We start from the raw sequence: 25,380 nt of genomic DNA on the forward strand, positions 1-25,380 counted from the left end.
ATATGCCCCTTTTCCAATGCAGATGTGGCCTACAGAATCACAATTATCAAATAGAAAATTAAAAGTAAGTTTAATGAATTAAAGTAGCTTTGTTATACCTCAAGAAAATGGAAAATGAGAAATTGGATTCATTCTCTACAAAAGATGATATAGCAATATCTAATTACATTTTTAACTGAAAGAAAGGTAAATTGGATTCATGTTGTTCAATAGATGATATAATGAGATCTAATGACATTTTCAACTCAAACAAAGGTAAGTTGAGTAAGTTCAAGATCCAAAATGATGGCATCCAACTTTTGAGTGGAAATTACTGTATATATCTAGCTAGAGGGCTATAACATAAAGATATTTATTATATGTGAACACAAAAAAATGAAAGGAATGTGAAATTTTGACCATCAGCTATAAGTTCCTTTCAAGGAATAGATCAAACCATAACATTGTTATCAAGATAATCTACTCACCCATGCTAGTACGCTTCTAGTAGTTTCATGATAAAACTCAAACTCAATAAACTTCAAACAACATAAATTAACCAACAATATGTCTGAGGTTGGTTACCTAAAAATTATATCATACTAAATTTCCTTTTGCATCTAACATTGAAAATCATTGTGAAAGAAATGAAGACAAATCAGTGATTATGATGGATGCATGTTATGAAATAAAATAAAAAAATACCTATCTTCTTGCTACTGATGAGCCTTCTAGGAGATTCTGGGATGAAGTTGATCCTAATCTTCTTTCTGAAATCAAAGAGACACTTTCTAGCTACTCTGATTTGGTGGGAAACAACCCCAATGCTTATGAAAACGAATATTGAAAGCAATAAGCATTGATGAACCTAGTTTTGAAGAAGGTGTCTCAAAGTCTAATATGCATAGTATTTTAAATTTCTACAACTAGCAGAGGGTTTTCCCAGTTGCGTTCCCTACATTTTTTTTTGTTGCTATAGTGTGACTGTGTTTTATTTATGCTCTATTCCACTACAAATTGGTAGAGATATTTTTTTTCTTCGTGCAACAATTAGTTTCAGATTTATTCATTCAAGCAGTAGGAGAATTTCAAGGAAATTCTACACAAGGGACAATTAATCTATATTTTCACTTATATCTTTTGCTAGTGAAATTCATAACTAAATTTTCATCCAAAGTGTTTAGGTTACTAGCAAATGGTATCACAACATATCTCAACATTGCAAGGCATAAATCATACTATTCAATAAGGTTGAGACTTGAGATACAAAAATCTTCCCAATTTATGCAAGCAAGAAAACTGTTGATTTTTAGTTCTAAATCTATCCAAACAGAACAAAATTATGCCATTTTCAACACCCTCTAGTCAAAGTTATTCCTAGCCTCATTCAACTCAATTAAGAATATGTCAATCTCATTGAGATTTCTTCTTTAGTTCATGCTTCTAAGTTATATATTTATGCAACCTAATATATCATTTATGTTAAGTGATTATTCATTCAAAATTATCTAGTTCGTCCAGCGCATCTACCTTATTTTCTGATCAGTTTTTGGGAAGACTCTATCAGACATATGCAGCAGAAAATAGAAGATTGTTTTAGTACCTAGTGTTATGAAACTCTAATTTGGAAAAGTATTTTGGGTTATTTCCCTAAAAATATTTACAAAATTTTCAATCCTAAAGCCATTTTAGGGAGAATTTTAGTCACGGAGAAATTTAGTATTATTTTTGGAAAATTTGAATGCAACTAAAAGAAATTGTTCCCATTTGCTCAAAAGATTCCAGCACCAAATATGACTGAATTCACAAAACTTAATATTTGGAAATAATTAAATTTCACTTTTCTTTTCTAGGACCATATATGAGTGAATTCAAAAAACCTGAGATTTGGATTCTGGAAACACTTAAATTTCACCTCATTTATTAGGATTGGAAGTTCCCTGAGATGCAAACATGTAGCATTAAGGATCTCCTTTTCTTGTTTAATGACAATGTTCAGTTTATAAATAGTGATACAAGAATCCTTGTAAACATGTCTGATACAATTCTTTGGTCACAACTAATGAAATTGAACTCCATCAATAAATAATAGACAAGGTAGAATGTAAGAGAGAATCTAATTTTTAACATATACTTTGACAAAAATAAACATCTATACAATCATATAAAGTTGTTGCCACACCAAAAAAGGAATTAAAAACCAAAATAAAAATAGGAACAAGCTTTGATTGGTATGGTTACTCTAACAAAATGTTAAATAGGATGAATATGTTAATATGGAAAATAGTGTAGTTGATTATGATTTTTTGAGCCCAAGGGGTTAGCCCAACCGAATGTCATTAATGTTATTGGGTATTTGGCTAGTTCTGTGCTGGTAGGTTCCCTGTTCGAAATCCCTTGGTGAGGTGTACTAGTCAATGCCAATGGGTTTACCAGGGATGCCATCCATGAATGTGGGGAAACATCCATTGGGATTCCCCAGAGAGTTTTTCTTGGAAAGAATAAAAATAGGATTTCCTAAGGAGATATTTTGAGATGCATACAGTGTACACCCAGTAAAATCAACTCTATAGAGACAAACCATAAAAGAAGGAAAAATACAGATGCTTTTACCTATGTTCCCATGTGAGTGTGTGCTTCATGTGAGATTTTACCATGGAGATCACCTTCTCCTTTGCACCTTCAACTTTGCGGACTCCATTTTCATGAGTTTTACTAAATGAAGTGCCATTGTTTAGCTGATGATGTGAACTGTTACTTCTTTCAGATAATCTTATACCCAATGTCTCATTAGAAACACTAGGTGTTGGCAGCCTATTATTTCCAACATACGTACATGAGATCTCCTTTGTTATCCTTTTTTAGATTTTCCAAATAGTTAGTAGTTGCAAGAATGTGTTTATCTTGACTATAGCTAGTTCTTGATCGTACATGAGCAATTAATATGCTTCCGCTCACAACACTTGATCTTGCATTGCCCATAAATTATTATAAATCATTTTTTTATGACCAGAAGATGATCCCTGCCAATGTCATCCATCGTTATGAGAATTATCTGGACCTATATTATCTTCTCTTGATGTTAGAGTATGTTCCATCATTGCCCATGCCTGATCAACATTAGATTTAACTGTATAATTTTCCATCTCTAAAACATGGGCTAAATTACATCTCCAAGATGATTCACGAAAGAGAAGTGACCTGCTATTGGGTGTGGGTTGTACAATTGCATCAATCCCATCTCTGGCCCCAAATCTGTCAAGGGAAGAGCTAGATGAAAATTGCTAAAAGCCTTTTCCTGGTAGAAACCAACTGTCATGTAAAGCCTGTACATGCTCCTGAAGTATGTGCGACCTGAGAGAGTTTTTGTCTATACAATGGATACTTGGGATGTAGTCCTAGATACTTTAGTTTGCCTAAGTGAAGCCCTTATTGCACCTCACAATCTAGGAGATGGATTTGGAGTGCTTCATCGCAAAATCCTTCTGTGAATTGTTCTTACATGAGTTGGCCTTGTCTTTACAAGAGGAGCAGAAGAAGAAGAAGGTGGTGATAAATTGAGCTCTAAGTTTATTCTTTCTACAACCATCCCAACTGGAGCATCTTCTGCAAATCCTCTGATTCCTAAGCTTCATCCCCATTGTCAAAATCAAGCATAAAATTCTCAACATCTTCATCATGTGTGTTGGAATGTCCAAGCATAGATTTTTGATAGCCTTGACAATACCAATCTCCTTCAGGGATAGCCCTTTGAAGGCCAACACAATATGTATGATATGTTAAATCATAGTGATCACACAATAATAAAAGATCACCATCACCAACCTCATTACAATATAAGAAAACTATATTTACATAGGGATCATGAAATCCCAGTACTTCTTCTTATGAAGGTTGATATACCTGCCAAATAGAACCAAATCATATACGAAAATCATCCTTCAAATGTAGAACCAACCACTTAAACTTCAACCCTACGTATGAAAATAAATAATCATGCTTCACAGGAAAGATAGTAAGACAAAGGCAAGTAAATATATTTAAGAAATCCAACAAGGTGTTGCAGCTAGAAATTGATATCACCAAATTGTAAATCACCAACAAACACAAGGATTGATAGAATAAAAGGAGGAAATAAAATGAAATAGACCCAGGGGAACAAATGTATATGTCTTTAAACATGAACCTATAAATTCAAAGAACCCTGATAAATAAAGATTATTGTTACAAATAGAACATAAACTACTCCAAATAGTTATTGGGAAAATAACTAAATTATAGCATTCAAACAAGGGCATAAACATGTTGTCAAATAGAAAAGTTGAAAGAAGTTAAAAAAATCAGCGATATGTTGCAAATCCAATTCCTATCATTGAAATCAAGAAAACTACCATTGGAATCTCAGGATTGGCTCCACTTCTCTATTGAATCTATTCATCTACTTGTCTACTCAATCTGTTATAAGTGCACCAAATGGTGCCACATGATAAATAAATTTTATCTTCAGCAGATATTTTCAAACAAAGGTTATCTGCTGGACATTGGAATGAGTGATGCAGGAGCATCCCCAGTCCATTAGTGTTCTTGCATCACCAAAAACGTGTTTAAATTCCATCATCTCGTTCATGTTTAATCATCAATTTGTGCTTGTGAGACTTACATTATCCCACAGGAGATCACTCTTAGCTTCACCAACTCCCACTTTAAACATGACATTTCTAAAAATAGCTGGCAGGAAAGGCAAGATACATTGTACTTAGTTTATTCACCCATTACACTGGAACCACAATAAAAACAAGAGGAGTTGAGATGACAGATTCCTGCTACTGGAGAAATAAGACAAAAACAAGGAGATACCAAATTAACATAAATACAACAGGGTACAATGGCATGGCATCACGGATCTTGCTATTTCTAGAAACATCTTGTTGCATGATGAAACAGAAATCAACTCCAACAATAATTAAGACATTCATTGCAAAGGATCAGAGCACTGAGAAATAAATTTTAACATAGACCATACATCACTAGGCTAAAATGGAAGAATTTGTTGAGGAAAACAAATTAAGAGAAGCAGCAGACTCTCTTGAGAAGAAGGTAGCGACTTCCAAAAATTAAATTGAGCACAATAATTAGGAAAGAAGATCCTTGGAGTAGTTGAGGCATATCACTAGGCAATTGAGGAAGATCACTCCACTGAAAATGAAGGAGATTGTTAAGGAATAATCACTGAGCAGAAAGAAGGGTAAATTCTTGGAAAGAGAACTAGCATAGAATCTGTGCCTAAACAAGAAACCGTGCAACCCATTATTGTGTGAGAAATAGAGTATTTATTTTTATTAATGCTTTCTTAATCCCGTGCATGAGGATCAATTTCTTCTTCAAAGTGAATGTAATTGAGTAGCACCATTGTTATTTCACCAATTTACTTGAATGTTATAATACAAGTTCAGTGATAAAATCCTCATGTGGAATTGTTTGGATTCTATTTAGTGATGTACATTAATTTTGATTGACACCATCCATTGAGATGGGTAGTAAATTTTATTTCTTATCTACCTACAATAGATTAGTAGGCATTTGTTCAGGTTTTGCGTTTTCCAGCACCCATCGATTAGTATTAAAGCAGGAAGAACCTTCAGTGAGGCAAATCCAACAAAGGAGGGAGAAATTTTTTTAGCCGTTTCTTGTATGTCAGGCAAAACCCAGCAACACTAGGGTTTGTAGGGTTTCTCTAATTTTGGGAATGGGAGGGTTTAATTTTATTGTATGTCTACTTCTTCTGATTGATCTGTGTTCCTATGTATTGGTTGAATAACAACCCCTTTTTTTCACTTATCACAGTGGTCCCCTGCTCACTAGTAGTCCTAGTGTGGATGTTCATCTGATTTCGGATGGTAGATTTAGCCCTGCTCAACATTCCATTGTGGCAGATTTTGTTTGGTCCTTGGAAGCCAGCAAGACCCTAGAGCCCTCTTTGTACAACTAGTGGAGAAACACTCAGAGATATCATGGTCAATCCAACAAGGCCATCACCATGGAAAATACAAGGCTAGGAAAGCAGAATTTGGATGCTAGTTATTCCCTCGACATATCTCTGAAGCGGAGCTAAATTATAGCTCTCGTGGAAGGGGAAATTGCTTCCAAAGCTCTGCTAGAGAATGGAAATGCCATGTATTTTGTACTCATGTCTGACGATGTTACTATAGAGGGCTTTTGTATTCTCCACAATTGCAATTGAGCACAATAATTGGGCAAGAAGATCCTTGAATCAGTTGAGGCATATCACTAGGCAATTGAGGAAGATCACTCCACTGAAAATGAAGGAGATTGTTAAGGAATAATCACTAAGCAGCAAGAAGGGTAAAGTCCTGGAAAGAGAACTAGCATTGAATCTCTACCTAAACAAGAAACCGTGCAACCCATTGTTCTATGAGGAACAAAGTATTTCTTTTTAGTTATCCTTTCTTAATCCCGTGCACGACGATCAATTTCTATTGTAGAGTGAATGTAACTAAGTAGCATCACTATTATTTCACTAATTTACTTGAATGTTATAATACAAGTTTAATGATAAAATCTTCATGTGGAATTGTTTTGTTTAGCAAAGTACATTGAATGTGATTGACACCATCCACTGAGATGGGTAGTAAATTTTATTTCTTATCTACCTATAGGAGGCTGGTGTACATTTCTTCAAGTTTTTCATTTTCCAGGACCCATCAATTAGTATTAAAGTAGGAAGAACCTGCAGTGAGGCAAATCCAACAAAGCAGATTTTTTTCTCCCTCCTTCGTTGTAAATCCAACAAAGGAGATTCAGGGGAGAGAAGCAACTCTAGGATGAGAACTGGTAAGATGATGTCCAAAAGCTAGTTGTGAAATAGAAAAAACATGGTATGTGGAGGAGTGGACATGAATTGGAGAAGCATATATCAAAGAAATGCAAACATTACGAAGATGTTGAGAACAATTAATACAACACTGAAACCATAGAAATAGCTCAACTAAGAAAAATTATAGCCAAAGTAAATGATGGAAGTGAACATGAAGGGAAACGAGCAACCCTAAGAGGAACCTTGAGAGAAGAACTAGAGGACTCTCTTTTAAAATAAAAATGTGAGAGAAAACTTCAGGCTGCTAACTCTGTTGTCTATCTAGTGAAAGATCAGTTGTTTATATAGATAGTCTAAAAAAGACCATCAATGTATATACCATTACGAGAGATATTAAAGACTAGAAATTGAAGTTGGACATAAGAATATCAATTGGAGCCCTATGAAGTTGGTGGTTAATTTAGCAGCCTTCATCAAAAAAATTCTTCCACATTACAGGTCAGTGCCATGGAAGGTGGAATAAAACAAAAATAACCCGAGACATATGAGGATCATTATTTGAAGGAACAATTACCTACTAACACTATGGGATCATTAGTTATGGATCTAGTGATCAATAGAAAATCTATGTTCTAACCAATTTTACAATTGTCTTTCACTTTCTTGTTCTTATCCATAAGTTTGTGCACAACACCACCAAGGCACTTCTTCAGATTATTCACCAAGTATTAAGTGTTTTTTCTTTGTATCATCAAAAGAGCTACCATGTCCTGTTCGAAGCATAGACTTGACAAACAATAATGTGAAGACAAGATGTGCATCATGTTGTTTTGTTTGTACCTATCATCCAGGAACAACTACAGTTCTGGGAGGAAGATTTATATAATAAAAAAAAGGCAGTGAAATTACTCACTATCCTTTGCAAAAATTGATCTTTAATTTAGCAACTGCTTAGCTCCAATATAATAAATGCCATCAATTATACTCATGAAGAGATTATATTTAAGGGATAGGTCTGGGAGGAAGATTTATAAAAAAAAAGGTAGTGAAATTACTCACTATCCTTTGCAAAAATTAATCTTTAATTTAGCAGCTGCTTAGCTCTAATATAGTAAAGGTCATCAATTATACTCATGAAGAGATTATATTTGAGGTATGCTTATGGACAGTAAGACAATACACCTGCATACCCTTATGTGTGGTCTATTGTCAAAAAAATATCTTCCTAACAATGGATCTTGTGATCAAGTGAAATAGTGCTAATGTCAATCATGAAGCGAGTGATTGAGTAAAATATGAAGTGTGATTGATCTGCGGTTATATGGTTGTGATCTTACTTGCCTCTTCTGCAACTAATTGTTGAAAAATTCTAGATATATAAGTATTCCTAAATTTATATATGAATTGTATTTAATTATTAATAATTTTTTATTGTTTATTTCATTCCCGAATTAATTTTTAGGTTGCCTCTCTAATTGCTTGTGTTAGTCGCATTTGTGATTTATGGATTCGTGATTAATGGAATGGTTGTGTATTTAGGTTGCATAAATCTATAGTTTCATGCCTGTCAATAGTAAATAGTTAATAACAAAAACAATTGAGTTCAGTTACTTCGTAAATTTGTGTGAATTTGGGATCACTTTTTGTGTGAATTATTCAGTTCAGTTACTTCGTAAATTTGTGTGAATTCATAAATTTGTGTGAATTTTGGGTTCATTTTTTGTGTAAATTTGTGTGGTAAACTGGTGAGCTCCAGTATTGTAGCAATAATGCTACAACTCCTGGAGCTTCCTATCTCTAATTTTATCAACCCGGTAGTTCGTACAAACTTGGAAGCGACGGTGCTGTATGCACAAGTACTAGCTCTTGTCGCAGCTGTCACTTGGTCAGCTGGCACAAGTCCGCTAGGGCTCAAGCCAACTTCTATATGCTCTTCAGAAGAAGCTTTCTAAATGATGGACGAAGGCTATCTCGAGGGAAATTGATCTACTTTGCAAAAGTGAACTGAAATCCAACAAAGCATGAAAACCCTAGTAAACCCTAATTTGACTAGCTAGGCTCTTACAATGCAAAACTGTGAATGAAACTACTACCAATAATGCCATTACTTGCAGTGAGCTGAAATACATGCATCTAAGCTACTTATATCTGAAAAGACATGTTTTTGTATTTTTTCATTAAGTGGTTGGTTTTATTGTGATGATGCTTTTGATTAGGGTTTGGTTGTGCAGGAGCGGTTTGAATGGAAGGAAAGCATGGGCAAGGTCAGGATGGCTAGGGGAGGTCCCAGAGGGTCTCTAGCATCAGTCCACAAAAGTCTACCATGTTCGGATGCTCAGCAACCGAGTTTGCAGGCTTCTACAGGATGTCTGGAGGGGATTCTACAGGAAACTCAGGGATTTCTACAGGATGTTCTGCAATTCTTCTACAGGATGTTCTGAAATGGGATGTTTGAGGATGGATGGTTGATGGAAGATGCATGGATGGTTATGGAGGTAGGATGGGGGTCTGAAGTGATCCAAGAGCTGATGGATGGAGTGGTGAGATGATGTGGAAGGCTGACTTGCATCAACGAAGGTTTAGGCAATGAAAGAGCAAGAAGGTAGGGTTACGTGGCGAAAGAGCAGATGGGAGATGAGGAAACAGACTTGGTGATGGAGAAGCTGATCTGGACGAGGCTTAGATGAACGAGGAGGTGATGAAGGTGCCCTGCATAGTGTTTACAATTGAACCAACAAAGACATGCAAGAAAACGAAGATCTAGTTATAAAACCTATGACCTAGTTACTTCACTCTAATCGGACCTAACAGCAAAGGAAATGAACAGAAGTTTATTTGCAGTGAAACCATGTGAAACAACTATGAAACTAAGTGATTATAAACCTAAACATGCATCCAAACTGATATCGAGTTCTGCAAATGAGATTCAAACACTAGTGATTGCATGGTGAAGCAAAGGAAGTGTTTTTGTTGGCAGCAAGGTTACATTGGTCCCAGCTCATTATCCCACTGAGGGAGAGGTGAGATCCAAGGTACTTGATGGCCTTTTTGTAGAGATTTTCCTTGTCAATATCCTGTCAATATATGCTAACATAAACAACTACTTTAACCATCAAAAGAAATGTAAATAATAAAGCAAGATGTAAGTCTAAAGAGCAGATTTTATTTCAAGAACGCAGCAAACACATAAATATAAACAAGGGAGGTACTGGGCGCTTGAGATCGGCACAACCCCAAGAACTACAGCCTCCCAAGAGCGATTTAGAGCTGGTGCAAAGCTGGATCCATCTTTATTAATCAAGAAATGAAAAGTTACATCAAAACTGTCCACAAGAGGAACTTGAGCATGAGCTGAAAGCAAAGCTAATCTACTGCATAAAAATCGAACTACAAACTAGCTAACTAATGGCTAAAACAAAATGACTAACTAGCTACAAAAATGACTAACCACTAGCTAACCCAAAATGAGGCCCCAAGCCTTCTCATTTATACAATTTGAGGACCCAACAGTCCTCCTAAAAGTTAGGGACTTGGCTGCCCAAGACTTGGAGTTAACAGCAGTCCTACTTGACTTGCTTGGCTGCCCTTGTGCTGATTGATTCGGTGGCCCTTGAACTCCGAGATGATGGTGGAGAATTCGAGGTAAGGGCCCATAAATGAGGGGGACACCTTCCTACAAATCCTCTAGCTTGTTCTCCCACGAATTTGGCTGCCAAGTGCTCATTAAGACCTTCCATTTTGTCTCCAAGTTGACCAAAAAGGCTACACAAAGCACCCATTAGACTTGTTGGCATAATGACTAACCAAATTCACTCTATTAACATAAAAATAATCAAAAACATGCAATAAACAAATGAGAATGGTGGACTAAGCCAAATTAGGAGGTTGAATGAGCCCAAATAATTGTACATTTTTGGGGCTCATCATCACCCCCCTACTGAAAGTGTTGCTCATCCTCTGAGCAACCAAATATCTCCCCTTGTCCTTGATGGCCCTGGTGACTTCCTTGGCTAGCATCTCGGCTGATTTCACCTTTGGCTTCCCGCTTTTCAAACTTTCCTGTAGAAACTGTTCGCTGGCTTCCTGTAGAAACAATCTTTGTCTTCCTGTAGAAACAGTCCTCTGTCTTCCTGTAGAAATAGTCTGCTAACTTCCTGTAGAACTGTCTTCACTGTTTTGGTCTGCGCGGCTGAGGGTGCCTTCTTCTTGAACTGTGCTGTTGCTCCACTTGTTGTGAAGGATTTTGCTGTTGCATATGAAGATGGTGTTGATCCAGCTGTTGTGATGGCACCTGCTGCTGTTGTGGCCACTTAATTTGAGGTTGATACAATTCTGACTGTTGGGACTGTGGAATACTGAATTGTAACTGATGTGACTGCAATGCCTGTTGGGCTGAATTCAAAGGCTTGGTTATGTCACTGCTCCCCAGTTTTTGTAAGGTAGCAGCAGCCATAGGACGATAGTAATCTGGTTGGATGGCTGAGTTTATTATATCAGGTCTCTGATGCATGTTCATCCATTGGAGTAAACCAACACCAGGCATTGTAGGATTTTGAGAATTAACAATACCAGTCTCCTCCCCAAACCACAGTGAAGATCTCTTGATGGCACTCTCTATTTATGATTCTTCACCCAGCATTCCTGGCTGCCATGGGCGCTTGGTCCTGAAGAAAGGCGGAGGACAAATGAAAAATGGAGTGGCAACAGGCTCAATCTCCCAGATAGAAACTCGATTCTGCCTTTCACCAGCAGTTGATTCATCCCACCCAACCTGGATATTACGCCACTGTGAGTTTGGCCATTTCATAGAATCAAGATCACTGATCCCTGTAATGGTACCCATATATCTGCGCACGCCTGATTCCTCAGTTTCAAACATCATCCTGAACCGCATGCCAAGTGAAACCTGGGTGCCATAGATTGCTTTGTTGTACTTAGACAGAGGAATGACAAACTCTGAAGGGCTTGCCCTTGGATTGTAGAAAACGGCAAATGGGCTATGGTTTGAAGCAACATGCGCTGCTACAGCAAGAACGCCAATATGCATGCTGTCACTAGACAGGACAGATGACGACATAGTTGCTTGTTGCCGATTTGCACGCCTTATACCCAGAAGTAGTTGTGATTTTTCATCCCTTATAAAAAGGACAAAGTCACCAGCAAAAAGTCTCTTCGCACTCACAAATACACCCCCTCCTGTTGTTAGAAGATGCCTCTTTGGCTGACCACGATAGAGATGTCTGAATGTCCATGCATGGTTATGCAAATCTCTGGCCACAAGTTCTTGAGCTGGTAGTTGCATCGTATAATCTAGTGGTTTCTTTCTGCAGGGCTGTTTTCTGCCTTTCCTGTAGACGACATCCTGTAGAAACGCCTGTAGAGTGCGACAGGCGGGAATTTTTTAAGGACTTGAAGAGATCTCGAGAATAAAAGGCAGAAATCTTGTAGAGCACCATCGGTTAACTGATCTGGAAATGGTGGACATGCGCTTCAGTTGACTGCAGTTAAACAGAGGGTGGTGAGAGTCAGCCAAGCATCATTTAATTTCAACGTGATTTTTGGTGAGGGAGTGAAGTGGCCAAGTGCACGTTGGCCCCATGCAACTGTTGTCTCCACTGCAGTGTTTAACTAGTTGTTCTCTGCTGTTAATCTCATCCATCAAGCACGCTGAAGTCTAACTGTCCATCACTACCCGTTTTCAATTTCCTTCCTTCGATGGTTGAGCGCACGTGTCTCATTCACCCACCAAGTGTTGTTGAACTAGATGTGGGTGGCCAGTTAGCTGGCCACCAATTTGTCTAAATCAAACCATCTCATTGTTCACGCAGTTCTCGAATTACATTCATGAAACAGAGGAATTAAGTTAGTCACGTACCTGCAAGTCGACTGGCTGCGGTGAAGCTTTTTGCTGCATGCATGTGTTGATCTTCATTTGCTGCATGTATGGTGGCTTGACTGATGATTTATGGCTGGTTTCCTTGTGCAGGTGTCCTCTGGCCAGATGCATGCAACAAGAGTTCATTTCTACGTTCAGATCTGCTCCCTCAAACTGCTGCCATTGAATTTTCACAGGACCAGAACTTGTTTTCGCCATTTCTCCCAAACGGTGAAGCGGATTGATCTGAAACTGGGGAGCATGTTCCTACCATCATTATGCATCTCCCATAGCAAATTCGTGATCAATGGATGCACGGATTTCGAGAAAAATGGAAAATGGCTGAAGATTTCAGAGGTCGATTTCTCGGAAACCGTGCATCGGAATTGGCTGAAACTGCTTGGGTAGGTTACTATCACCCATGTGCATCTACCCATGAAACAGGTTTTGAAACGGATGCACGGTCATGGAGAAAGTGCAAAAATGGCTGATGGTGATGGAGGTTGATTTCTCGGAAACCGTGCACCGGAATTGCATGAAACTGCTCAGGCATGTTGTCATCAACCTTGTACAATTCCCCATAAAATGGTTTGTCAAATGGATGCATGGTTTTCAAGTTATGGCAAAAACAAATTTTGCTCTATGGATTTTTGCTTCAAGGCACTTTGCATTTTGGTTGCATGGTATGACAAAATGAATTTTGGCTGTGATGCAGGTATGGAGATGATGGAGGAGGAGTTGGAAGATTGTAGGAGGACTTCTGAACCTTTGAGGAAGCTACCATGCTTGCCAAACCCCTTTTTGAAATGCATGCCTAATTTCCCACAATTTCTACAGGAAGTTCCTGTAGAAGCACAATGAGAAGCACAAGGAGGTGAAAAAATGATGGATGAAGGCAAGGGATGGACACACAAGTGCTTGTAGGCCTAATCAACAGATTCCGACCATTAGATTCACTTTTGAAATTGGATTTGGCTCGTCCAAAGGTTCTACAGGATGTTTCCTGTAGAAATACAGAGCTTCCTATAGAAGGCAAGGAAATTCCTTTGACCTTGATTTGAGTGCTCCTCCTGTCATGAAACGTCCCTCTTGCAACCTGCAATGTCACTGCTGCAACATGAAATTATTCAATGGAGATTAGCTTTTATTTTTCTTTTTCTTTTTCTCTTTTTTTTTTTTTTTGAAAAACAACTAGGGCGCCTCATGGAGGTTTTCACCCTAATTGCCTGCCTTGGGCGCCTCCAAGGGAGGTTTTCACCCAAAGATCTTATTCTCTTTCTCTTTTTTCCAACCCATTGACCGCCTCATGGAGGTTTTCAATCAATGAGCCAATCTAAGGCGCCTCCGAGGAGGTTTTCACCTTAGATTTCTATTTTCCTCTTTTTTCATTTTTTTCTTTTTTCTTTTTTCTACCCTACCCTACTTGAAAAACAAAATCATTTTCAAGTATAAGAATACTTCCAATGGAGCCATGTGCACATTGAGATTAGAGACAAGATGATGTAAAGGCTCGGAATGCATGCTTTGACAACTATCCAACTTTCAGAGACAAAATGATCTGACTTTGAAAGTACAAAACATAGCTGAGGAAGAGAGTACTGCTGCAACTTAGTGACCTTCTGAAACCATATCTCAATATAGCTTTGATATCCTTGGTTCTTTTTCTGATCTGGATCATTCTTTATGTCACCTTCTATCATGACCTTCGGATCTTCCTCTTTTTGTTGATCTTTCTCTTGAGTACATGGAAGATTTGATGGTAACCATGAGGGATGTCTCTCGATCTCTGATTTAGATGCCTTCTCTTCATCAAGTGCAGCCCATGGTTCTTTGATCTCCTCTTTGGAATCTTCTTTTTCCTTTGGTCCTTCCATGCTTTCAATAGAGTCTCTGTTTTGCAACACTCTTCCTGAGCTTTGGTGAGCATCATTGAGATCAAGAGGAGTCATTTGCACATGTTGTGCCTCAGATTTGCAATGGGGTTGAGCTGCTCCATTGTGTGGCTTTGGAAATGGTATGGGTAGTTGAGTGGAGGTGTGAAATTGAGATGGAGATGGATGGCATTGTGGTTGGGTAGGCATTTTGGGTTGCCTTGGTGGAGGAGGAGGCGATGGTTGTGGATGAGCAGGTGGTGGAGGAAAATGAGCGGGATGAGAGTTGTACTCGGGCCTCCACTCCTGATAAGGTGCATTCCACTGAGGCTGTGGCTGAGCATAAGAGTGAAATGAATGAGCAACTGGTTGGGCATAATATGGATCTGTGAAGGAACAAGGAGGATATGACCAAGGAGGAGGTGTAGACCAGGAAGGATGAGCAGGGGGACCCCAAGAAGGCATGAAAGTGGCTTGATAGGGGTCATAATAGGTCTCGGGTGTCCCTTGCAGTTCTTGTTGGTAAGATCTAGGTCCATATGGCCTCCTTTGGTTCATATAGTAGAGTGATTCAGTGGCTCCTTTGGCTCTTTGATATGCAGCTTTGATTCTGGGTAAGGAAGGGCACTGATCTGTAGGATGGTATTCTTCACAGACAAAACACACTTCTATGGAGTACAATGGACATTCGTTCCTAGGATGCCTTCTAGTGCACCTAGGACAAAAAATGGCCAAAGCCCTCTTGGCTTCTTCTTGCTTCTTTTGGATCCGCAAGGTATCCAGTTGCATGGCAAGAAACTGCCTCATATCACTCTTGAAATCTTCGATCTGATTTTCAAATTCATCTTTGGACAAGATGTTGCTCCCAACATCTCTGCTTGTAGCCATTTGCTCCAGAGGAATGTTTTCTTCTTCTTCTCCCCTAGAGGTTCTTCAAATATGTCTTGATGTCCACCCAGGGGTTCTTCAATCATAGCCATCGAAGAAGAGAGAAGGCTGTGTGAAGCAGTGGGGGTGTTTTGCAATCATTTTTCTAACTTATCTCTACTCCTACAAGGCATGAAATGAAAACTTTTTGCTTGATTTTTGCTTTTTTCTACTTCTACTTGCAAAACTGAAATAGATTGAACTGCAACTAACTATCTTGCTAAAATGAAAATGCGGAATTGAAATGAAAGCAGGAAAAGACTAATCTATTTTGCTCAAATGAAATTGCAAGAATGAAATGCTAGTCTACGCTTGCAGAATTGAAATTGCGGAATTGAAATGCTAATCTATGAAAGCGAGAAATGCTAATCTATGAAAGCGGGAAATGCTAATCTACTTTTGCATAAACGAAATTGCATAATGGAAATGAAATAAACTACTTAGAAGAAGATTGTAGTGGAAAATAGAAGAAAAGCAACAATCACCAATACTCTGGTGCTTCCCCGGCAACGGCACCAAAAAGATGGTGAGCTCCAGTATTGTAGCAATAATGCTACAACTCTTGGAGCTTCCTATCTCTAATTTTATCAACCCGGTAGTTCGTACAAACTTGGAAGCGACGGTGCTGTATGCACAAGTACTAGCTCTTGTCGCAGCTGTCACTTGGTCAGCTGGCACAAGTCCGCTAGGGCTCAAGCCAACTTCTATATGCTCTTCAGAAGAAGCTTTCTAAATGATGGACGAAGGCTATCTCGAGGGAAATTGATCTACTTTGCAAAAGTGAACTGAAAGCCAACAAAGCATGAAAACCCTAGTAAACCCTAATTTGACTAGCTAGGCTCTTACAATGCAAAACTGTGAATGAAACTACTACCAATAATGCCATTACTTGCAGTGAGCTGAAATACATGCATCTAAGCTACTTACATCTGAAAAGACATGTTTTTGTATTTTTTCATTAAGTGGTTGGTTTTATTGTGATGATGCTTTTGATTAGGGTTTGGTTGTGCAGGAGCGGTTTGAATGGAAGGAAAGCATGGGCAAGGTCAGGATGGCTAGGGGAGGTCCCAGAGGGTCTCTAGCATCAGTCCACAGAAGTCTACCACGTTCGGATGCTCAGCAACTGAGTTTGCAGGCTTCTACAGGATGTCTGCATGGGATTCTACAGGAAACTCAGGGATTTCTACAGGATGTTCTGCAATTCTTCTACAGGATGTTCTGAAATGGGATGTTTGAGGATGGATGGTTGATGGAAGATGCATGGATGGTTATGGAGGTAGGATGGGGGTCTGAAGTGATCCAGGAGCTGATGGATGGAGTGGTGAGATGATGTGGAAGGCTGACTTGCATCAACGAAGGTTTAGGCAATGAAAGAGCAAGAAGGTAGGGTTACGTGGCAAAAGAGTAGATGGGAGATGAGGAAACAGACTTGGTGATGGAGAAGCTAATCTGGACGAGGCTTAGATGAACGAGGAGGTGATGAAGGTGCCCTGCATAGTGTTTACAACTGAACCAACAAAGACATGCAAGAAAACGAAGATCTAGTTATAAAACCTATGACCTAGTTACTTCACTCTAATCTGACCTAACAGCAAAGGAAATGAACAGAAGTTTATTTGCAGTGAAACCATGTGAAACAACTATGAAACTAAGTGATTATAAACCTAAACATGCATCCAATCTGATATCGAGTTCTGCAAATGAGATTCAAACACTAATGATTGCATGGTGAAGCAAAGGAAGTGTTTTTGTTGGCAGCAAGGTTACATTGGTCCCAGCTCATTATCCCACTGAGGGAGAGGTGAGATCCAAGGTACTTGATGGCCTTTTTGTAGAGATTTTCCTTGTCAATATCCTATCAATATATGCTAACATAAACAGCTACTTTAACCATCAAAAGAAATCTAAATAATAAAGCAAGATGTAAGTCTAAAGAGCAGATTTTATTTCAAGAATGCAACAAACACATAAATATAAACAAGGGAGGTACTGGGCGCTTGAGATGGGCCCAACCCCAAGAACTACAGCCTCCCAAGAGCGATTTAGAGCTGGTGCAAAGCTGGATCTATCTTTATTAATCAAGAAATGAAAAGTTACATCAAAACTGTCCACAAGAGGAACTTGAGCATGAGCTGAAAGCAAAGCTAATATACTGCATAAAAATCGAACTACAAACTAGCTAACTAATGGCTAAAACAAAATGACTAACTGGCTACAAAAATGACTAACCACTAGCTAACCCAAAATGAGGCCCCAAGCCTTCTCATTTATACAATTTGAGGACCCAACAGTCCTCCTAAAAGTTAGGGACTTGGCTGCCCAAGGCTTGGAGTTAACAGCAGTCCTACTTGACTTGCTTGGCTGCCCTTGTGCTGATTGATTCGGTGGCCCTTGAACTCCGAGCTGATGGTGGAGAATTCGAGGTAAGGGCCCATAAATGAGGGGGACACCTTCCTACAAATCCTCTAGCTTGTTCTCCCACGAATTTGGCTGCCAAGTGCTCATTAAGACCTTCCATTTTGTCTCCAAGTTGACCAAAAAGGCTACACAAAGCAACCATTAGACTTGTTGGCATAATGACTAACCAAATTCACTCTATTAACATAAAAATAATCAAAAACATGCAATAAACAAATGAGAATGGTGGACTAAGCCAAATTAGGAGGTTGAATGAGCCCAAATAATTGTACATTTTTGGGGCTCATCATAAACTGAAGTACCACATCCTCAAAGTACACAAAAGTTATTGGGTATATTACATGCATGGACCAATACCATGTAGCTATGTTTGACATGCGAGTCCTAAAAATCTAGCTCCTATAAAATAGGAGAACTACCCACAACGAAAACCGACATGTAACTATAAATGGAACCAACATGATGGAATATGGCACATACAAATCTATGGGCTGAAATGCCCTTAATGCACATTAGACGTCCAATGATCCAAACGACATCCGAACATATTCACCAATTTTAAGAGCTTTAGTAGGAAGGCATTGACATATGTAGAGCATCTAGCTCGGTGAGCCTTAGAGTTTGTGGAAAAGAGTGATTAGATCACAAAGTATTGGCTTATTTCAGTCTTTACAGAAAATTTAAGTAATTTTTAGTTATGAATCATATATGTTTTAAAGTAAATTCTACTAATTTTCATAATTTAGTGGTTTATTTCAGTCTTTACAGAAAATTTAAGTAATTTTTAGTTATGAATCATACAAGTTTTAAAATAAATTTTACTAATTTTCATAATTTAAGGGTGGTTTCGTTGATCCAAAAATAGAGAATGAATAAAAAAGAATAGGAGCTTACTGATGATGACATCACCGTAGGGGTCCTAGAGCATAATTTTTATTCCATTGGAGTCTAGTGAGGTGCGTAGTATTCTCATAATAGCCCCGGTGACCACAATGTTAGAAATTTTGAACATCTAAGCCTCCACAATGTTATAAATTTTGAACATCTAAGCCTCCACAATGTTAGAAACTTTGAACATCTAAGCCTCTCATTTGGGTGTTCTGCCCCTTCTTCTTTATTATAATAAATGGCTTCCCAGAGTCATCAAATGCCAATGGCATCCCTGCAAACAGTAACAAAGTGTAGCACAGAGATTAAAGAATAAAGTTAAAAGAAAGGATGAAAAAAAATAGTGAATTTTGAATGAGAGATTTGAGGTGTGTGTACTCATTCCTGTGTGAAGAAGACTAAAAGTGGGGTGGAAATGTAGTGAGGTTGGAAATGAAACATACATGGGCACCATTAATGGATTGAAGATCTAATGGTGGGGTTCGATATCAGTTTGCTACTGGTAAAACCTTAATTCACAACTCTTTTCAATCTCGTTTTCCCTCCTGCCCTGTGAAAAGTGAAAATATGCTACTGATAAAATTAAAAGCAAGGATGAAAAAAAAAGTGAATTTTGAACTAGAGATCTGAGGTGTGTGTACTCCTCCATGTGTGGAAGAAGACTACAAGTGGGGTGGAAATGCAGCGAGGTTAGAAATGAAACATACCTAAGAGCCATTAATGGATTGAAGGTCCAATGGTGGGGTTTGATATTAGTTTGCTACTACTGGTAAAACCTTAATTCACAACTCTATTCAATCTCATTTTCCCTCCTGGCTTGTGAAAAGTGAAAAGTGAAAATATGCTACTCATAAACTCAAAAGCGTGGATGAAAAAAATATTGAATTTTAAACCAGAGATTAGAGGTGTGTGTACTCCTCCCTGTGTGGAAGAAGACTAAAAATGGGGTGGAAATGCAGCGAGGTTAGAAATGAAACATACTTGGGCGCCATTAATGGATTGAAGATCCAATGGTGGGGTTCAATTTTTCTACTGGTAAAACCTTAATTCACAAATCTCTTCAATCTCGTTTTCCCTCCCACCCCATGAAAAGTGAAAATATGCTACTCGTAAACTTAAAAGCAAGGATGAAAAAAATAGTGAATTTTGAACCAGATATCTGAGGTGTGTGTACTCCTCCCTGTGTGGAAGAAGACTAAAATTGGGGTGGAAATACAACGAGGTTAGAAATGAAACATACATGGGCACCATTAATGGATTGAATATCCAATGGTGGGGTTTGAAATTAGTCTACTACTGGTAACCTTAATTCACAACTCTCTTCAATCTCGTTTTCCCTCCCGCCCTGTGAAAAGTGAAAATATGCTACTCGTAAACTTAAAAGAAAGGATGAAAAAAATAGTGAATTTTTAACGAGAGATTTGAGGTGTGTGTACTCCTCCTTGTGTGGAAGAAGACTAAAATTGGGGTGGAAATGCAGCGAGGTTAGAAATGAAACATACTTGGGCGCCATTAATGGATTGAAGATCCAATGGTGGGGTTCGATATCATTCTGCTACTGGTAAAACCTTAATTCACAACTATATTCAATCATTTTTTCCCTCTAGCCCTGTGAAAAGTGAAAATATGCTACTCATTTTCCCTCCCTCCACCTTATGAAAAGTGAAAATTTAATTCACAACTCTCTTCAATATCGTTTTCCCTCCCGCCTTGTGAAAAGTGAAAATATCTACTTGTTTTCCCTCCACCCTAGGAAAAGTGAAAATATACTACTTATTTTAGAATGTAAATGAAGATTGGAATTGGGAGGGCTTTGTTACATCAAAATTAAGGTTGAATTTTTTCAAAAATGTTAAAATGTCCCTCCCTAAAAAACAATAAATACGGTATTTATAGAGTATATAATAGTTGTGTAGGTGTAATGTAAGTATGTAAACAATTCTAAATATGGGCTTAGTTAAAGAATAATAGTAATAATAATAATAAAATTCAAAAGTATGGGGATGAGTGAAAAAAACTAAATGTTGGCTCAATTAATAATAAAAATAATAAAATTCAATTTGTTATATTTTGATTTCGTTATTAACTTGTGAATGTAGAAATTCTGAAAATTCTCTACAAATCTTGCTCTGAGTCCTATGTAGAAAATATGACTGTAGATTAACCCGATAATGCAATATACTAAAGAAAAATACCATAATCTACTTCTACTATCAATTTTCTTTGCGGAAACTTAAAGATTGAGTAAAAGTCGAGTTGAACACATATAACCAGAAGAAGAAGAATCAATGCACATGAAACACATAAAATACTCAGGGGAAAGCCTCAGCTAAAAACCCCACTATCGGTATTATCATACAAGGTGGAAATACATAGGAATTATACAAAGCCTTAGCTCTCACAGCTAGCCAACTCTCAATACAATCCTCCTAGATGCTCATAGGCAATCAAAGCTTCTTACCGACCTTCTCCTCTGCCCTCCAAGCTCCTATTTCCTTGCACTGTTTCTCCTGGGTGATTCTCCTGTTACCAAGTGGAAAAGTTCCTACCAACTGTAATAGTGATCTCTCACACTGATCTCACACCCTATCAAAACTGCGCAATCCTCAAGGAACCTTCCCTTGACTGCCTTCATGAGTTTCCTTTATAGGAGAAAATATGCAACTGATAGTACACTGTCCTTGACATTTAGCTCAATTGGGTCTTTCTCAAAATAGACATGCATGAGTTTCTGATGAGGGAATCTTCAGTTATCTGGAGTACACTGGTTGAGCGCATGCATGCATCAACTCACTGATAACTCACAATTAGTTCCTCAAATAGTTTGGAACTTAATCTAACTGGACTTAACTTATTAAACTGAGCTAACTAATTACAACTCAAATATAACTCAATCTTATCTCCTTAATTTAAGGGGTAACTCTTGCATGACTTCACAAAGAATTCTAACTTTAATTTCTCCAACTAATTAATCCATAATGAATTATTTAATTATTTCCAAGCAATTGGTGAGACTAAATTCGAATTTAATTCACAATTTTAATTCAAGGACAAATTAAAATTAGAATATTCTGGATTCTATTTTTATCATTTCTTGTTGCTATTTTCAACAGTAAATAGGTTTTGTTACAATACCATGAGCCAATACCATGACTTATCAATACCTCAAGCCCAAAAACCATAACTTATTTCACAACCAAAATATTTTATAACAATGTGACAAGATTCTTAACCATGGATATTCACCCCCCACTTTACAGTGGATATTATTAACTTGTAAAAAATTGGTTTTGTTATAATACCATGGGCCAATAATGGCTTATCAATACCACATGTTGTAAGAACATAACTTATTTCACAATCAAAATATTTTATAACAATATGAAAATATTCTTAAGCATGGATATTCATTCTCACTTTACCATGGATATTATTAACTTGGAAATAGACTTTGTTACAATACCATGGTTTATCAATATCATATGCCCAAAAAACATAACTTATTTCAAAGTCAAAATATTTTATAAGAATATGATAGGATTCTTAACCATGGATATTCACCCCCACTTTGTCATTGATATTATGAACTTGTGAATAGGCTTTGTTACAATAACATGGGCTAATACCATGGCTTATCAATACCACATGCCAAAAAATCATATCTTGTTTCACAATCTAAATATTTTATAACAATATGACAAGATTCTTAACAATCCATATTCACCCCCACTTTACCATGGATATTATTAACTTGTAAATAGGATTTGTTACAATACCATGGGCCAATACCATGCCTTATCAATACCACATGCCCAAAAACCATAACTTATTTCACAATAAAAATATTTTAATTTAGTTTAATTTTATAGCATTTTTTATTTGAATCTAATAGGAAAATGGTTGTAATTAGTTTTCAGATATATATAAACCCGCCATCCTCATGACTACTAAAATTATTCCCATATAAATTAAATTAAGGTTTTAATAAAATTAAAAATGAGAATACTTTTGTATTTAAAGATGTGAAATTTATATAATACAAATATTAGTAAGAACCAACATAGATCTATCTTAACTAAGGATCCAAGTGATGATAGAAAGCAAAGAGAAGGGAAGTCAGAGGGGGAGGGAGATGGTGACAAAGATGGAGGGTGGAGAGAGAGAGAGAGTGAGAGAGTGATGGGGGGAGACAGAGAGAAGGAGGTAGGAAGAGAGAGAGGGGAGAGAGAGAAGAAGAGAGTGGTGGAGAGAGAGAAGAAGAGATGGGGGGGAGACAGATATGGAGTTGGAGGGGGAGAGAGAGGGACGAAAGAACTAAGGCATAGAGAGATAGAGGTGGAGAGAGAGAGGCAGTGACAAGGGATAGATGGATAGAGAGAGGGAGAGAAGAGAGGAGGGAAGACAGAGAATAGGTGGGGATAAAGATAAGAGAGAAGGGAAAGAGAGAGAGAGGGAGGCACAGAGATGGAGGGAGGAGAGAGAGAGAGAGTGATGGTGGGGGATAGAGGGAGGTGAGAGAGAAAGGGAGAGAGAGGACTAAGAGAGAGGAGAGAGAGATGAAGTTGGAGCGGCGAGAGATGGAAGGAAGAAGAAAGCCATAGAGGGAGAAAGGTAGAGAGAGAGAGGGAGTGACAACAGGGCGATGGAGAGAGGAGAGATAGAGGGAAGAGAGAGAGGTAGAGAGGAAGAGGGAGAGAGAGAGATGTAGATATGGAGAGAGAGTGTGTATTCTTGGGGGGTGAGATAGAGAGAGGGAATAAGAAAGAGACACATAGATACAAATACAGATATTATATAGTATTATATAACCAGCCTAGATCCATCTTAACCTAGATCTATCAAGCGCCAAAAAAGAGGTTTTCACATCGAAAGATTGGATCCCTCTCGGTGCTTGATAGATCCAGGTTAAGATGGATCTAGGATGGCTTAATAATTTTGTAGTTGTATTTGATAAACTACCACTTTTTTTAATGGTGGTGTTTGAATTTTTTTTTCCATATTCGGTGTATTTATCATAATAATCTAATTTTAATTTAATTTTAAGCTTACCTTTTTTATGCAATGAATTTGTTGTTAGCTTATAGAGATAGACATTTTGTACTTTTGGAATTTTAAAAGGAAACATGTGCTCTTAACTTGGTTGTATTGAAAACATTTAAGTGTAAGAAAGAAACATGCTCTCTTAACTTGGTTGTATTAAAAACATAAGTGTTCTTGTATACTAGGTGGGTGCAAACAAGAGGGAGTATATGGTAAGCGGATTAAATAGTTAAAAACAAATGTTAGTTAAGGAGAAAGTTACAAAAATCTAACAAATAGGTTAGGGTTAGGATATTACTTTTTTCATACATATAAAGTTGAAGGTAAATTTTATGGAGGTGTAGTCTAAGCTCTTGGGTGTAGGGCACATATTATGGGTATCTTGGGCTTTTGGTCTACGTTAGTGGTGTCAACTAGTGGTGGAGAGTCCAATTAATGAGTAGGAAAAGTTTTTCATTTACAAGGTTGGCATCAACAAATTATTCTCTCTCTCTGCCCAACTCTAAGATGAGGAGTGTGCATAATGGACTTATTATTGTAACAAATTGAAAATATTTGATTATCTTTAAGTTCAAGGGCTTGAAGTGGCTGCCTCAACCTACAGCTCTTTAAAGGAACTATGTGTTTTTCAATTAAACCCTTGTGGTCAAGGAGTTACAAAAGAGGAAGGCCTTATGGCTATTTTTAAGGGGTTGTAATGACCCTCATCTTGTGGTAAATATCTACATATGATGCTAATGGTCCCGATCTTATTACATTCACGTATGTAACATAAATATTTTCCTATCACCTTGCATTGTGTAAATATGATAAATATTTTGTGGTTACCCTAATGTAGATGTCGAAGTTCCACTTGCATGATTATGGGAAACACTTCTCAGTTATCCTTGTGTACATGAGAAAGATCATATTTACTCTATGCCAAAAAATATAATAGTAAATAATGTCTAAATGAATCAAAACCCTAACCATCGATCCATTCTCCATTGATGAGGCTTCAACCAATGGTCCTTCCTTAAGGTAACCACTTATAATTATTGATGGCACATTTTTCTAACTCAATGAACATTGTATTAACTAGGGGAAGTTATATGGAACCTCAATGACTTGAAGATGAGGGTAATAACCAAAGTTCAACATATACCATAATAACCTATACATATGTCTTTATAGCAGGGGAATGATACAAGTATAAGGAACTCTATTAATGGCCGGGTTAAAGAGCATATAGCTCGACTCATATAGTTGAAAGAGAAAAACTAATTCAACCAAGACCTAAGAAGAGACTCAGAGACACTCACAGGCATAATATTTAAATGCCTTGATGCAGTCAATGAGGGAGGGGAGATACTTTGCAACCTATTAGCACATATGAATGGATTTTTCTCTTCCCTCACACCTTGTCGATTCTAGAACAAACCTAGGAAGAGGGAAAATTACAAGTGGGGAGAAAATGGGAGGCCAAATGGCAGGAAAGGGAAATCCTGTTAGCCAAGCCCTAACTAACTAGAAGGATGGAGTGAGAAGTAGAAAGAGAAGTGAAATTT

General features: G+C 37.7%; 1 pseudogene; it reads right to left on the reverse strand.

Moving 5' to 3' along the window:
* Positions 1-10,982: 10,982 nt before the first annotated feature.
* On the reverse strand, positions 10,983-12,728 carry LOC149208618 (auxin response factor 19 pseudogene; annotated as a pseudogene).
* Between the last annotated feature and the right edge of the window lie 12,652 nt (positions 12,729-25,380).

Source organism: Pinus tabuliformis, chromosome 1_2, assembly GCF_031772625.1.
Source record: "Pinus tabuliformis cultivar Carrire ecotype Pingquan chromosome 1_2, CPIR1, whole genome shotgun sequence".
NCBI classification, from domain to species: Eukaryota; Viridiplantae; Streptophyta; class Pinopsida; order Pinales; family Pinaceae; genus Pinus; species Pinus tabuliformis.